This window comes from Balaenoptera physalus, assembly GCF_965194825.1.
Source record: "Balaenoptera physalus genome assembly, chromosome: 13".
Lineage (NCBI taxonomy): Eukaryota > Metazoa > Chordata > Mammalia > Artiodactyla > Balaenopteridae > Balaenoptera > Balaenoptera physalus.
Window position 1 is genome coordinate 94,197,478 of NC_138892.1, and position 15,613 is coordinate 94,213,090.

Sequence of the window (15,613 nt, forward strand, 5' to 3'; positions counted from 1 at the left end):
CACATGTCCTGGAGATTAGGACATAGACACCTTCGTGGGGGTCATTGTTCTGTCTACCACACTATGCAAGTGAGCTTATGCCCAACAGAATAAGATGGACATTGAGGAGATAAGACAAACTCTCTTCTCTGCAATCCCTTATAAAATTTTGCTAAGCAATATTGACAGATTATTCTTCATGGAGCTCAATTTTAACTAATTAAGTGACAGTCTTGAGGAGAGGTAGAAGAATGAATGCACTTGTTAATTCATTTTACTAGTATGTATTCTGCAGCTACTATACACTGGATACTGTTCTTGTGATGCTTAAAGTCTAGTGAGATATAATTAGAGAAGATACAGTGAAGGTACATAAAGCAATGTATGGATTTCTATAAAGCTCAGTGGGTGTGAGGCTGGGGGAGGTGAGTGTTCAACTGAAATCTGGAACATAACTAAGTGTCGTGGGATCACTCGGGTTAAGTGTCTGTGTATATGGTGATGTTATTAATCGATATAGAGAACATGGCATAAATGTATGTTATTTGTACAATTGTACTTTCAGTACTTTTTCCTTTGTTCTTTCATTTTATTAATTCTTGTATTTTGAAATTTGTGTACAAGTAAACTAGAATGTAAGTCTCTTGAGAGCTGTATCTATATTTAGTTCATATTTGTAATTCCACAATCCATAACATAGAATTTTATATCTAATAGACAATGAGTAAATATTTAAGTATACAATTTTATTTTCATGACCAAATGCTATATGAAGTCAAATAACTGTATTCAAGGGAACAATTAGACTTTGTTTGTCCTCACGTTGATTCACATCCAGTTGGAGAGGTTTGCTTCTAGAACAAGCAGTCACAGAGACTATTTTTGAACACTGGAAGTGTCTGAAATTATTTGGAAAGTTTCAAGATAGTTTTATTTCTTACTGTGACATCATCTTAATTAGTGTTTTATGTTTTATATTTGAGATATAATCTTAGCCTAGACACATTTGCAATGAGTCTCAAAATATTTTCTAATTTCAGTTTTGAATGAAACATTCAACACAAAGGAATCAACATATTCCTTATTTGTACACTTCATTGACTGGTTCATGTAGGGGAAGGATCATACTCTCTGGAGCGAGACAAACTAGGTTTAAATACTACTTTCCTGCTTATTAATAATGTGACCTTGAGTGAGTTCCCTAATCTTTTGTACCTGTTTCTCCACCTAAAAGATGAAGGTAATAATATATATCTCATTGGGTTGTTATGAAGATTGAAAGTAAAAAATATGAAATTCCTAGATTGATCTATCATAGACAGCAATAAAAGTAATTTATTATAATACACATATATCAATATTTTTCAGTACTTGATACTCCCTCCCCCGCCAAAAAAAAAAAAACACAAAAACTTTTCTCAGATTTATCTTTGGAATGAAGGAAAATTTTGGCACAAAATAGATTTAAATCCACAAAACTTGAACTGGATTCTAATTTCCAATTATTAGTTTATTCTTCCTTGAATATATAATCTAATGAAAATTGTGGCACTACTGCCTGTGCCATCTTATTGCTAAAATCTTTTTTAAAAAAAAGGAATAATCTGCTGTTTAAATAAAGCATCAGACTTAGGAAAAAAATAACAATATAGGAAGTCATTTAACAAATCTATCAGGGTATAATTCTTAAAATTTTAACTAACTTTGCTTCTCTCACTCAAATAGGTTATAATATTCAAGGTTATACTGTGATCTATTGCTGAGTTAGTAATGACAGTCAAGTTTGCCAACACAATCACTGCACTACATTATCTAAGTCATTGCTCTGTAAAGTGCTTTGGGATACCTTGAGTGTGAAGGGCCATATATCAAGTGTATTATATTTTATTCTATATGGTACCTGAGTTTTGGCAATGCATATTCAACAAGCTGAATAAAAAGACTTCTAGATGTACTTTATTAGTGTTTGTATGCATTCACCATGAGTAACTATAGGCTCAACTCTCAACTTGAGCTAAAGAAAAGAAATTATGTTTGAGAGAGAGGGAGAGAGAGAGAGAGAGGTGGGGGGAGAAGAAGGATCTCTATCTTGAAGGTAGAAACCCCAACTAAATATGCATCCCCTTAGCATACCTGACCTCAAAATTTACCTGCCTCTCACCTGTCATTCAGAAACCTAAAGTGGTTTCCTTTCCATGCAAGAGTGATGTATGAGAGCAAGAAGCACATCAATATCATTTATCATTTTACCCTCAGATCGTAACACTGTGAGTGAATGAATGAATGAATTCTGCTGGATTATATCCTTACTAGATTTTTCACTGATATATTTTTAAAGTAGCATTTTAAATTTTGATAAGCGACTTTTCTGTAATTTAAGAATGTTCTCAGACCTTATCATGGTAACAGTTTTGCAAAGAGGAAACATCCCAGAGCATGGTTATACAGCACTAAGTGTTGTCAACTCTCACTATAGAATTGTCTTTCAGGAAACGTGACATTTTATTGTGCTACATAGATATATTAAAATATATCCCTAACCTGCAGAAATGCTATTTTTGTGAAGGGATTATATAGCAAGATATATACAAACATACATACATGCCTACCCAGAAACATATAAACGTGCAATAAAATAAATTGGCATATGTACCTTAGAAAGTTAAAAAATATTTCTTTTATCCCATGTTTTGATTTTGACACATTTATCTTTCTTTTTTATGAGTGCAGTATCTGGAAAATGGGGTTTTCCATTTATTTATGCATTACAAGGATATTTCTTTAGTATCTACTATGTGCAAGCCTCTGTGAATACACAAGTATTATCAATGCTTAACTAATTTAATAAATGCCAGAAACAAAGAAAAAAGAAACTAACAATAAACTCAGTTTGAAAATGTAATGCTCTTTTTAGTTCATCAGGTGGAATAATAAAATGTAGTTTCAGAGTAGAAAAGTATTTGTTTATTCTGAAAAGAATAAACAATTTAAAAGTTTCTAATATCCTAAGCAGTATATACTAAACGATTTCTTCTCTGACCACTTTCAGCCATCATCAGTGCTGATGATGTACTCAGAAAAACACAAGTTATAAGACATTGCCATTCCCTTCTTAAGCTTACTATCTAATTGTGGAAATAAGTTGTCTTGATTTTGTCTAAACTGGCACTGGACTAAAGATTTAAAAGAATGATATTTTCAATGGCAAGCATGTGTTGATCCATTAAAAACAATGAATCTTGACTCTAACCTTAAACCATGCAGAAAAAGTATTCCACATAATTTTATAACTAAATGTGAATTGTAAAAATTAAATTGTAAAACATTAGAACTTTTTTTTTCCAGACACTATTCAACTCACCACAGATGGGAAAGAGTTACTTAGAGGTATAGAAAAGTGGAGCTCAGTACTGATAAAAATAATCTAAAAATGAAGGAACAGATATAGGAATATCTGGGCAGTAAAGATGTGTTAATGAATATAAGATAAAAGATTAAATGAGGGATAAGAGATACCTGTAATTCTTTCAATATGATTATGTAATAAGAGAAGCAATAAAGACAATCTGATTGCTTTTATTTATATTCTTTAAAAAAAAAGATTATGTAGCTGAACAAAAGGAAGGAGAAAAGAAATATCTCCAACTGAGCAATGAGCTATAATTACAAGTAGAATGCAGCAAATGCAACTGGTTATTTAATTGGGGGCGTGGTCTGTGTAGAGAAGTGAGAAACTAAAAATGAGGAGAATCAGCAAGGAACTGACTCTTTGCATGAGAAAGACTATTTTGTACGTATTTTGTACCACAGACAACCTGATCCTAATGACAAAGTCTAGGAGATTTTGAAAATCGTTTCTCTTCTTCATACACTCCCTCCCCACCACCAGCACCCCTCTCCAAGAATAACAAGGAGAACGAGCAACCTGTGTTCCCTCTGTTATCATTGCTATGTGTGGTCTCAGGATAGATGGTCTTCTAATCCAAGTAAAACTGGTGACACTATTGCATTGGCCACCAAACTATTTGGGAGGTAATGTACTGAAGAATGAAGAGAGAGTGCTAAGTAGTTAGTAGACAGTGAATTGCACTTTCCAAAGCCAGAATAATTCCTCTATTCCTCTTATTCATTCCTTAAGTGTATGATTCAAAAAAAATGCATGAATATCCATAGGCCTTCATTCATTCATCTATTCAACAGTATTAATTAAGTATTGTTGAGTTCAAAGGAATTATGTTAGATGTTTGGAAAGATAAAAAATAAATTGGAAATAATAATACAGTTGACCCTTGAACAATTCAGGGGTTAAAGGCACTGACCTTCCATGCAGTAGAAAATCCAAGTATAACTTTACAGTCAGCCCTCCATATCTGTGGTTCTGCATCCGTGGACTTAACCAACCGCAGATAGTATAGTAATGTAGTACATATTTACTGAAAAAAAATGTGCATATGAGTGGATGAACCCTCACAGTTCAAGCTGGTATTATTCAAGGGTCAACTATAATATTAACTAGCAATTACAGAGCACTACGTTGTAGGCATATTTAATCCACACAAGCCTATGAAGTGGGCAAAATTATTGTCCTCAAATCACAGATGAAGAAACACAGACCACAGTCATGTAACTAGAATATGGCAGAGTTAGGATTTGTATGTTCATAATTTGGCTCCATATCTGAGCTTTTAACTGCTACACTGATTGTGCTATGTTGGGTGGTATAGAATTTTATTTCAATAACAAATCTAATATTATCCCACTTTATAGAAAACATTGTGCTAGAAGATGAAGGGGATGGAAGAAAATCTTCACAGTCTATGTGGGTGGGAAAAGGAAAAAACAGACAGACAATCAGGAACAAAACTAAAACAAATATTCAAGTTGTCACTTTATTGCCTCTCAAGTTCAAATCCTCATTTCATTGACTTTGCAAAAATGGACCTAGACCATTTAAATATTTTTCTTTTACAGCTGGAACTAAGTTTCCTTTTGTACTGTGCAAAGAACTAACACTGATGGAAGAAAGGTTTTTTTTTTTTTCTAGTTCTGGTGTGCTTTGGTTTTCTTCTTGCTCCTCCTGAGTGGCTGTCAGCAACGCATATGAGGGGTGTCCAGTGGTACCCAGCACTGTGAATGCCTTCCCATTATATAGTGGTCAATAGTCCACTGCAGGCATATTCCCAGGGAGCCTTGCAGGCCCCCCAGTAGCCTCAGCTTCCAGCACTCAGTAGGTGTGTTTCCTACTTGTCAATCCCAACCATGGTTAACTGTGTACTTGCACCCCAGAAAAGTATTTCCTGTCTTGGCTGGTTACTTTGGCTGACAGTCTTGGTTTACCTACACTACTGAGTGGCATTTATAGCTTGCCCGATGATTCTGGACCAGCTCTTGTCCAGACAACACAGAAAACTTCTCCATCATGCGATGGGCTGCAACCACACTTTCTCCAACAAGATCTGAATCCTAGGTTTAGGAAGATTCCCCTTCCAAGTCGGTTCTTCCTTGGATATTCTCTCTCAGCCCGTCATTAGGGTTCTCTTTACTCCTTTATAGATAGTCTCGTCTTATAGTTAATAATTCTTTGTATTAAATGCTCCCTTTTCAAATTACTATGTGTTTTCTATATTCTGATTGGACCCTGACTGATAAAACAGGATAAATAAAGAGGACAGGATAGTGATGATTATTGACTCAGTAGGAAAGGAGAGGTACATTTTTGTAGACCACTCTTAAATCCCAACCAAAGTGGATAGCTAACAGTCTTGCCTAGGTTTGAGAGTAGGTGAGCAGATCTGGTACTCTAAATTCTGTCTAGAGACATGTTAAAAGGTAGACTCTTATCCAAGTTTGATAGCAAGGAGTATTCTGAAAATGAAACAGGGCACCCTGGCTCTAACAAGGTTTCTCAACCTTTTCCCACTACAAGGCATGCCATTAATAGAGATGGCTCATGGCGGCAAGGAGTTTTAACCTAAGGTAATGAATGGTAGTGGAGGTAGTAGAGGAAGATCGTAGAGGTAACTCAGGTTAGCCCCTCTCAAAGGTCATGCCACTCACTCCTCGTGAATCACTAGAACGGGGTAGTATGATAAACAAAATTCAAATAATGCAAACTTATAGAAGTTCATTAAAACATATGAACATGGACTTCAACTCAGAGTATATTCACAAGTACATCTTTCAAATTACGTTTTTCAAGAGTGAAAGTATAAAAACGTATTGATATTTTATTTTATAGACTTTACTCCAACTCTCTTCCTAACCTACATATTCCTCCTACTATAAGTTCTTTTTTAAGTACAGTATTTAAAAAATTTTTAAGGTAAAAGTAGAACCCATGAAAAGTTGCATTCTTTTTTCTGTGTTAGCATTTTTTTTCAGTAATATGTCTCCTAACTGTATCTTATATAAATGTTAATTTTGTACAAATTTTACAAATTGTGTACAAATTTTTATTTTATATTAAGTTCCAAATGACCTCTATGTGTTTATGTGTTTATTTCAAAATTATGTGCTTTATGAACACAAATTCACAGTCACAGGAACCAAATAACTCTTTCCAGAATTTTTCTTTCCTTTAATACTTTATACTGATTTCTTAAGAATAAGCAGACAAAAAAACAAAAAAATGTCTTCACCACCCTCACCATTATCATTAATTGCATAATATGAATCTCTTAGGATAGATTTTAGGCCTGTACTATAAATTTAGAAACTAGGCCTTCAAAATCAGCAACAGGGAATCAAACCAGATTACTATATACTTATCAGTGATAAGCTCATATCCATTGAGTTGTGAGTCCATATTTATTGTTCTAATATAACTTGTTGATTATGAATATTTTTCCTGGAAATATTAATAAGTCTATCTTTCTTCAACCTGCCTGCTGTGAGTGATGCCGGATACAGGTCAATTGGTAAAGTCTGGCAGTGATCCCCAAACTGAAAAAAATTGGGTATGCCTTGTCAATATATGTATTAGCATTAATTAAAAGATATTTTCTATAATATTAATATATTTGTATAGAAATATAAGTTGAAAAAGTAAATATGAATAGGAATCCTGAAATTTTTTTCTCGTGCTCTCTAGGTCACATTTTCCCCCATTTTGAAGATCACTGACCTATAGGATTGCAAGATTATAAGGTAAACTAATTTTCAGAGCACTCCTAGGATATTCTATATGATTCAGGTTTATTTTTAATGATATACCTCCTTTCTCAACCTGTTTTTATCAGTCCCTTTTCTCCTCTATCCATATACATACTCAAACATGTAATCTGAAGTTTGTAGTTCTGATAGCTACTTCAGGATAAGTCTACCTAGTTGAGATACCCCAGAGAGAAGTGATTATAGCCAAGAATAAGCACCTTGAGAGAAATGCATTGTATTAGCTCAGATCTAAATTATAGATTCATCTCAGTAATAGTTCAGATTAACAAATGCTATATATTTACATATTTGCACTGAATTAAAGTTGAACCATAGAGAAATACATATATATGTATATAACAAATATATATGGTTTATGCATGTTATAATTAATAATAAAACCTATTTTGGTGTGCATTTGTTCATGTCTTTGGTGCATTCCCATCGGGTCTTGTTTTAGGTTCAGTCAGATATTGTACCAGGAAAAGTCAGACATCGATCTGTGCTGCATTAATTGTAAGTTGAGCGGTTGGTTGCACATCTTCAGTACACTTTTTTTACTGTTGTCATGGGTGTCATCTCTGTTTCCAGCTTTTTGGTTTTATTTTCTGTAATTTTCTTGAAATGCGAAAGATATAGTTCTGCTGTGATAAATGAGATGGGGAACCCATAGCTCAGTCACTAGTTTGTTCATAGATTGACCATTGAATGTAAAGTATGTGATGCTAAGAACAATTTTGATGAGATCCACTGTTGAATGTGCAATGATTCATTCTTCTTTGTGAAGTTGCTACCTTTATGTCTTAGTTCTGTATCATTTTTCATGTTTCTCCTTTAATAAGTATCTGAAAGGACAGAAATCTTCCCAAATACAGCCTAGACTAAATTGAATGCAAGTGAGTGATATCCACTAAGCATAGCAACAATACATATATGATTATATAGTTTAATTTCTCGTTTCTTATAAAAGTGTATAATGTGACTTTTGTACAGAAACAACCCTGTGTTTAATTTCTGTTCTCTTTTGCTAAATCTTTCATGCCTGTACTTAGAGAATTCCTTATCTTTGACAAACAATATGAAATACAAAACTCAGATATTATATTATCTGATTTATTGTGATTCTATGCAAAAGGCACAATTTTTCTAGAATGAAATATACATTTATTAGTTTATTTGAAAAATTAACTTCTGTCCAAAGACCAAGGTCATTATTCTCTAATTAACCTTCTTTAACAAATCTAACCTATTGATAAGAAGTCATCAATGCAAAGTTCTACTGTCAGAAAGAAGAAAAGAAAATGGCCTCCCTCAATCAGCTCATAAGATGAAAAGTATATTTTTTTCTTTGATACAGCATTGAGGCAACCAGAAATACCAGTATAGTTTAGAAGCAAATGAAAAAAAATCCAAAAAATAGGGAAAATTTAGGAGTTATAAGGAGAGTCTCTCTACAGAGTTGCACCAAGGGAAAGTTATCAGGGAATAAGATGTCAGGGTCTCTTACCCAGCAGATATACAAAGGAGATGCAAGCTATGGTTATGTAGAGATGAAAGGAGCAACAATTATAAGTTGGGAAAGACTATGTAATTTGTATGTTCAATGTTAATGAGCAATGCTTGATTTACCCAAGAAATAAACAAGAAAATTCACACTCAAACATGCATGCAGATTGTCTTATTTGAAAACATGAACACTTGCATTATTAAAATTTCAATGGATTCGTATGAAAATATAAATCATGTGAAAATTTTCATAAACTAATTTTATGGAGAATTAGTCTCCAAAAAATGATAATCTCTGTGATGAATAGAAAAGCAAGAGTGTCCAGGATATTTCCTTTCATAATCCTATTCAGTATTCTCACCAATATCTTACTTCCTTTTCAGTACCCAAGGTGCCCTGGGAGATCAGAGGATTTCTGTAGGTCCTGCTTACTATTCTTTTCTTGCTATGATTCTGTACTTCGATTTCTTTCTTTTTTTTCCCCCTTAATGTTTGCTTTATTTGAAGCCTCTTTTACTAGTTGAGCCATCCTTATTTATAGCTGGAGACCTGGTTACCTTTTTGAATTATGTTTCTAAGAAATATGTTAACTGGGCATATGTTAGGCTATAGAGTATATGGGCATGGTTTTTGTGGTGTGCACATTCTCCATGAAAAGTTAACATCCTATGGGTCATCTGGATGCTCAAATTGTAACCTACTGTTGTAACTCAATGCTTAACCAGAGTTTGTGTTAGGTTTAGACTCAAAAGCCATTAGATTTTAATACAGTGCTTCTTAATCATGAAGGTCTGTAGCTATATCCGCTGGCATTCTGTGAGTTCACCATTTTGAGAAACATCAATATAATGGTAATTATAGGAAGAATACTTATAAACACAGACACACTCTCAAAAGAGGAATACTATCACATTTCAAACATGATATAACCAAGTTCCTTTTACGGGAGCATTTCACATATATAATCTCACTTTTTATTGTGATATAATTGACATGTAACATTGTGTAAGTTTAAGATGTACAATGAGTTCATTTGATAAATTTATATATTGCAATGACATTATTGTCATAGTCTTAGCTAACACCTCCATCAAGTCACATACTTATTTCTTTTTTGTGGGGAGAACATTTGAGATCTATTCCCTTAGCAACTTTGAAGTATATAATACAGTATTGTTGACTATAATCACAGTGTACAAATCAGATCTCCAGAACTTAGTCATCTTCTATCTGCAAATGTGTACCTTTTGAGTAACATCTTCTCATTTCCCCCACTTCCAGCTCCTGGTAACCACCATTCTATTCTCTGTTTTTATGAGTTTTGATTCTTAAGATTCCACATATATATGATATTATACAGTATTTGTCTTTCTCTGTCTGACTTACCTCATTTAGCGTAATGGGCTCAAGGGCCATCCATGGTGTCTCAAATTGAATGATTTTCTTCTTTCTCATTGTTAAATAATATACACTCACACCACATCTTCTTTATCCATTCATCCACTGATGGACATATAGGTTGTTTCCATATCTTGGCTACTGTGAATAAAGCTGCAATAAACACGGAGGCACAGATATATTTTCAATATCCTGTCATCATTTCTTTTGAATATATACCCAGAAGTAGGATTGCTGGATCATACGGTAGTTCTAGCTTTAATTTTTTGAGGAACTCCATACTGTTTTTCATGGTGCTGAACCAATATACCACCAACAGTTCAAAGTGTTGTCTATTCCTCATATCCTCACTAGCACTTGTTATTTCTTTTTTTTTTATTTTTTTAACGACACTCACTCTAACAGGTGTGAGGTAATATCTCATTGTGGTTTTGATTTGGATTTCCCTGATGATTAGTAATGTAGAGCATCTTTTTATGCACCTTGGCCATTTGGATGTCTTCTTTGGAAAAAAATGTCTATTTAGTTCCTCTGCCCATTTTAAAATTGGATTTTTTTTGTCATTGTTAGTTGAGTTGCATGAGTTCTTTAAATATTTTGGATATAAACCCCTACCCAATATATGGTTTGCAAATATTTTATCCCATTTTGTACAGTGCTTTTTCATTTTGTTGATTATTTCTTTTGTAGTGCAGAAGATTTTAAGCTTGATGTAGTCCCACTTGTTGATTTTCACTTTTGTTGTTTGTGCTTTTGGTGCCATAATCCAAAAAAAAGTCACCAAAATCTATGTCAAAGAGTGTTTTGCCTATTTTTTTTTTTTTGTAGAGTTTTATGGTCACAAGTCTTAGGTTTAAGTCTTTAATATATTTCAAGTTAAGTTTTATGAGTGGTGTAAGGTATGGGTACAACTTCATTTTTCTGCATGTGGTTATCCAGATTTACCAGCACCATTTATTAAGGAAGCTCTTATTTTCCACAGAATGCTCTTGGCTTCCTTGTCAAATATTAGTTGATCATATATGTGGAGGTTTATTTCTGGGCTCTCGATTCTATTCTGTTGGCCTATGTGCCTATTTTTATGCCAGTAACATACCATTTGATTACTATAGCCATAATAAAGTTTAAAATCACGAAGTGTGATGCCTCCAGCTTTGTTCATCTTTCTCAAGATTGTTTTGGATCTACGGGTCTTTTGTTGTTCTAATCCTAATGAATTTTAGGATCGATTTTTCTATTTCTGTAAAAAATGCCATTAAATTGTGATAGGAATTGCATTGAATCTGTATATCACTTTTATTAGTATGTTCATTTTAACAATATTAACTCTTTCAATAGGATATCTGCTTCTTTCATCAAAATCTTGTAGTTTTCATTGCACAGATCATTCACTTCCTTAAAGTTATTCCTAAGTATTTTATTGTTGTTGATGTTGTAAATGAGATTGTTTTCTTTATTTCTTTTCAAACATTTTATTGTTAGTGTATAGCAATGCAACTGATTTCTGTATGTTGATTTTGTATCCTGCAACTTTACTGAATTTGTTGGATTAGTTGCAACAATTTTTTAGTTTAGCCTTTAGAATTTTCTATATAATAGAACATATCATCTGCAAATAATGACAATTTTACTTCTTCTTTTCCAATTTGGATGACTCTTATTTATCTTACCTGATTGCTCTTATTTCTTTATCTTACCTGATTGCTCTAGTACTATGTTGAATAAGAGTGGTGAGAGTGGACATGTTTATCTTGTTCTTGATCTTAGAGGAAATACTTTTACATTTTCACTGTTGAATATGATATTAGGTGTGGGTTTGTTGTACATGGTCTTTATTATGTTGAGGTATATACCTTCTATACACAATTTGTTGAGGGTTTTTATCATGAAAGGCTGTTACACTTTGTCAAATGCTTTTCTGCATCAATTAAGATGGTTGTATCATTTTTATCTTTCACACTGCTAAATTTGTTATATCATATAATTGATTCTTGTACGCTGTACCGTTCTTGTCCCAGGGATAAATCCCACTTAAACATGGTGAATAATCCTTTAAATGGGTTGTTTAATTTGGTTTGCTTATATTTTGTTGAGAATTTTTGCATCTATATTCATCAGGGATATTCGTCTATAGTTTTCTTGTCTTATCTGACTTTGGTATCAGGGAAATGTCAATCTTGTAAATGAGTTTGAGAATAATCACTTCTCTTCAATGTTCTGGAAAAGTTTGAAAATAATTGACATTAATTCTTCTTTAAATAGTTGGAAGAATCACTAGTGAAGCCATCCGGTCCTGGGCTTTTCTGTTTTGGGAAATTTTGATTACTGATTCAATCTCCTTACTCATTATTCGTCTGTTCATATTTTCTATTTCTTCATGATTCAACTTTGGTAGGTTTTACATTTCTAGGAATTTATCCTTTTATTCTAGGTTATCAATTTTTTGTGTATAACTGTTAATTGTAATCTCTTTTAATCCTTTAAATTTCTCTGGTATCGGTTGTAATGTCTCCTTTTTCATTCCTGATTATATTTATTTGAGTCATTTTTCTTAAGTTAGTCTAGCTAAAGGTCACCAATTTGGTTTATCTTTTCAAAAACATCTCTTAATTTCACTGATAGTTTCTACTGCTTCTCTGGCCTTAAGGTGAGAGATACTTTTGTTGGTCCTGCTTATATCTAAAGCTTTCCAGGGAGAGGTATGGATACACCTGGTCCACGTTTCCTGCTCCTTCTTATAGCAGAATTTCTTAAGCTTTCATGTCTTCTCTTGTCCTTATAACTCATCAGTCCAGCTGCTGAAAATCTTTTTTTTTTTTGCCTGAAGGTGGCTCTAGAACTCAAATTTGTAGTCTTCTTTGGCCACAGATTGTGGCCTATTCTTTGCATAGCTTCCCTATCTAATTGAGCTTGCTCTTGCTGATGCCCTCAGGAATGTGCACAAGAAGCCACAGCATGTGGGTTTGGCACTCAAGGCATTGAAAGTGCCCACAGTACAGTTGAGGGGATCCTTGAGTGAGGTTTGTCCAGTAGTTCATAGGCAGGCTTCCTGCTAGAGTCCTGAATGCAGCCAGGAAGAACTGTGTCCCTCTAATGTCCTGATAGTCTTATCTGCCTCTTTTCCAAACTCCTTTCTCCCTCCAGTAAGAGATCCCACCTCAATACTCTGGGTATTATGGGAGAGAAACAGGTTTCTCCAGAAATGTGCTGAGCATCTGGGGAAACTGGGCATTCGCTCACTACTCTCACTTTCCCTTTGTGAGGGAAGTTACCATGGACTAATTCAGCCCCATGCTGCGGGGGGAGGTGGCACTGACAAATTTCTTCTTATCCTCTCCAATGTGTCCAAACTCATTTTTTTTCTCCAATAGAATGCTGGAATCTTTCCTTAGGAAACCTGGACTTCTACAAAGGTTCTCTCATCTGTGGCTATCTGCCAAATCAGCATAATCCAGGTACTCCCAACCATGGTCAAGAGGGGCTGAAACCAGTTTATAGGTTCCTGCCATTTCCACAGCCCACACCAAGGTCTGTCTTCCTATTATCTGATGCATGAGTAGATGAGACTCCTTCCAGGTCCCTTGGCATATGGTACCAGATCTCACAACTCCTACAGCGTTTTTTCTTTGATGGATGCTGGATTTTAGTTGTTAAAAGTGGGACAAAAAGGAAGGATGTCTTATGCTACATGATGCTGACATCACTCCCGTTATCCAAGTTTCTTGATAAGATTGATGGGTAGGCTGGAATTGTAGAGCAGCAATTCTCAGCTTTGGTGTTTTGACATATTCAATTGTTAATGATAAGAGCTCGTGAAGGATCAAGATAACAGAAAACTTACAGGCTCTCGTAACTGTTTTTGACTCTGCTTCTTTACCACCATGCTTCAAATAGTCAATGACTCCATCCACCTCAAATATCCACTCTCATGGTTAGACTCTAGATCTTATTACCTAAGTTATATATTATACTGAATATTTAAGGACTATCATAACATGAATCATAACTATACTCTTCCATAATCTCTACTTCTAGTACCAAGTCTCAAACAATCACTTCTATACCTCACTCCCTAAAATATGATCACACCAGGTTATTATTATTATTATTACTGCTTGTATGATATATTTTTTCATGCTTTTGCTATCAACTGATAGTCTTTGAGTCTAAAGTATCTTTCTTGTAGACAGCATGTTACTGGATCATGAATTTTTAACTCATTTTGACAATCTTGCCTTTTAGTTGGAACGTTTAATTCATTTAAATTTACTGTAATTACTGATGAGGTAGGATTTATATCTGATATTTTACTACTTATTTTCTATATGTCTTCTGTCATTTTTGTTTCTTTATTTCTTAATTACTCCTTTTTGAAAGGAATTAAATACACATTATCTAGTTACCTTTTAATCTTTTCTTTTTTTTTTTTTTTGCTATATTTTCTTGAGTTATTTTTAGTGATTGCCCTAGGAATAATATCTCAATGTAAAACAGTTTAATTAGGATTAAATACCAATTTAATCTCAATAGCATACAAAAACTTTGTCTATATTCACCCATCTTCTTTGTACTATGTCATAAAATTACTTCTTTATACATTATAATCTGATACACAGTTTTATAGCTATTACTTAATGCACCAATAGTCTTTTAAAATAATATGGGAGAAGAAAAGTTTAGAAACAAAAATACATTTATATTGTCCTTTATATTTAACTGTATAGGTACCTTTGCTGGTGCTCTTTATTTCTTCATGTGGATTCACGTCACTCTCTGATGAACTATAATTTCAACTCATAGGGCTCAGTTTAGTATTGCTATAGGGCAGGTTTGCTAGCCACAAATTCTCTCAGCCTTTGTCTCAGACTGTCTCAATTTCTCCTTAATTTTTGAAGGAGAGACTTGCTGGATAAAGAATTCTTTGTGGATAGTCTTTTCCTTTTAGTGCTTTGATTATACTGTCCCATTGTCTTCCGACTTCCATTGTTTATGATAAGAAATCTGATCTTAATCATATTGGGGTTCCCTTGTAAGTGATAATTTTTCTCTTGTTGCTTGCAAGATTCTCTCATTGTATCTGATTTTCAACAGCTTGACTAATATGTGTCTAATTCTTGAATCTGTACATTAATGTTTATAATCAAATTTGAAATATTTTCTATTTCTTCAATTTTCTTTTTGCCCATTTATCTTTCTTCAGAGATTTCATTATGCATATGTTGGTATGTTTGATGGTATCCTACAGGTCTTGGAGGCTCTGTTAATTTTTCTTCATTCTTCTTTCTGTTCCTTGGACTGAATAATTCCAACTGATGTATCTTTAAGTTTACTGCTTCTTTTTCTATGTGCTGGTATACATATACATGTGTATATGTATATATACATATCTATATATCTATATATCTATATATATAGATATATATAGATATATATATATCTTTGTTGATATTCTCTGTAGTGAGAAATCAGTCTCACATTTTCTTTTAATTATTTGGACCTAGTTTCTTTAGTTCTTTGAACATATTTGCAATAGCTGACTAAAAGGCTTTTTTTTTGTAAGTGCAACATCTGTGCTTC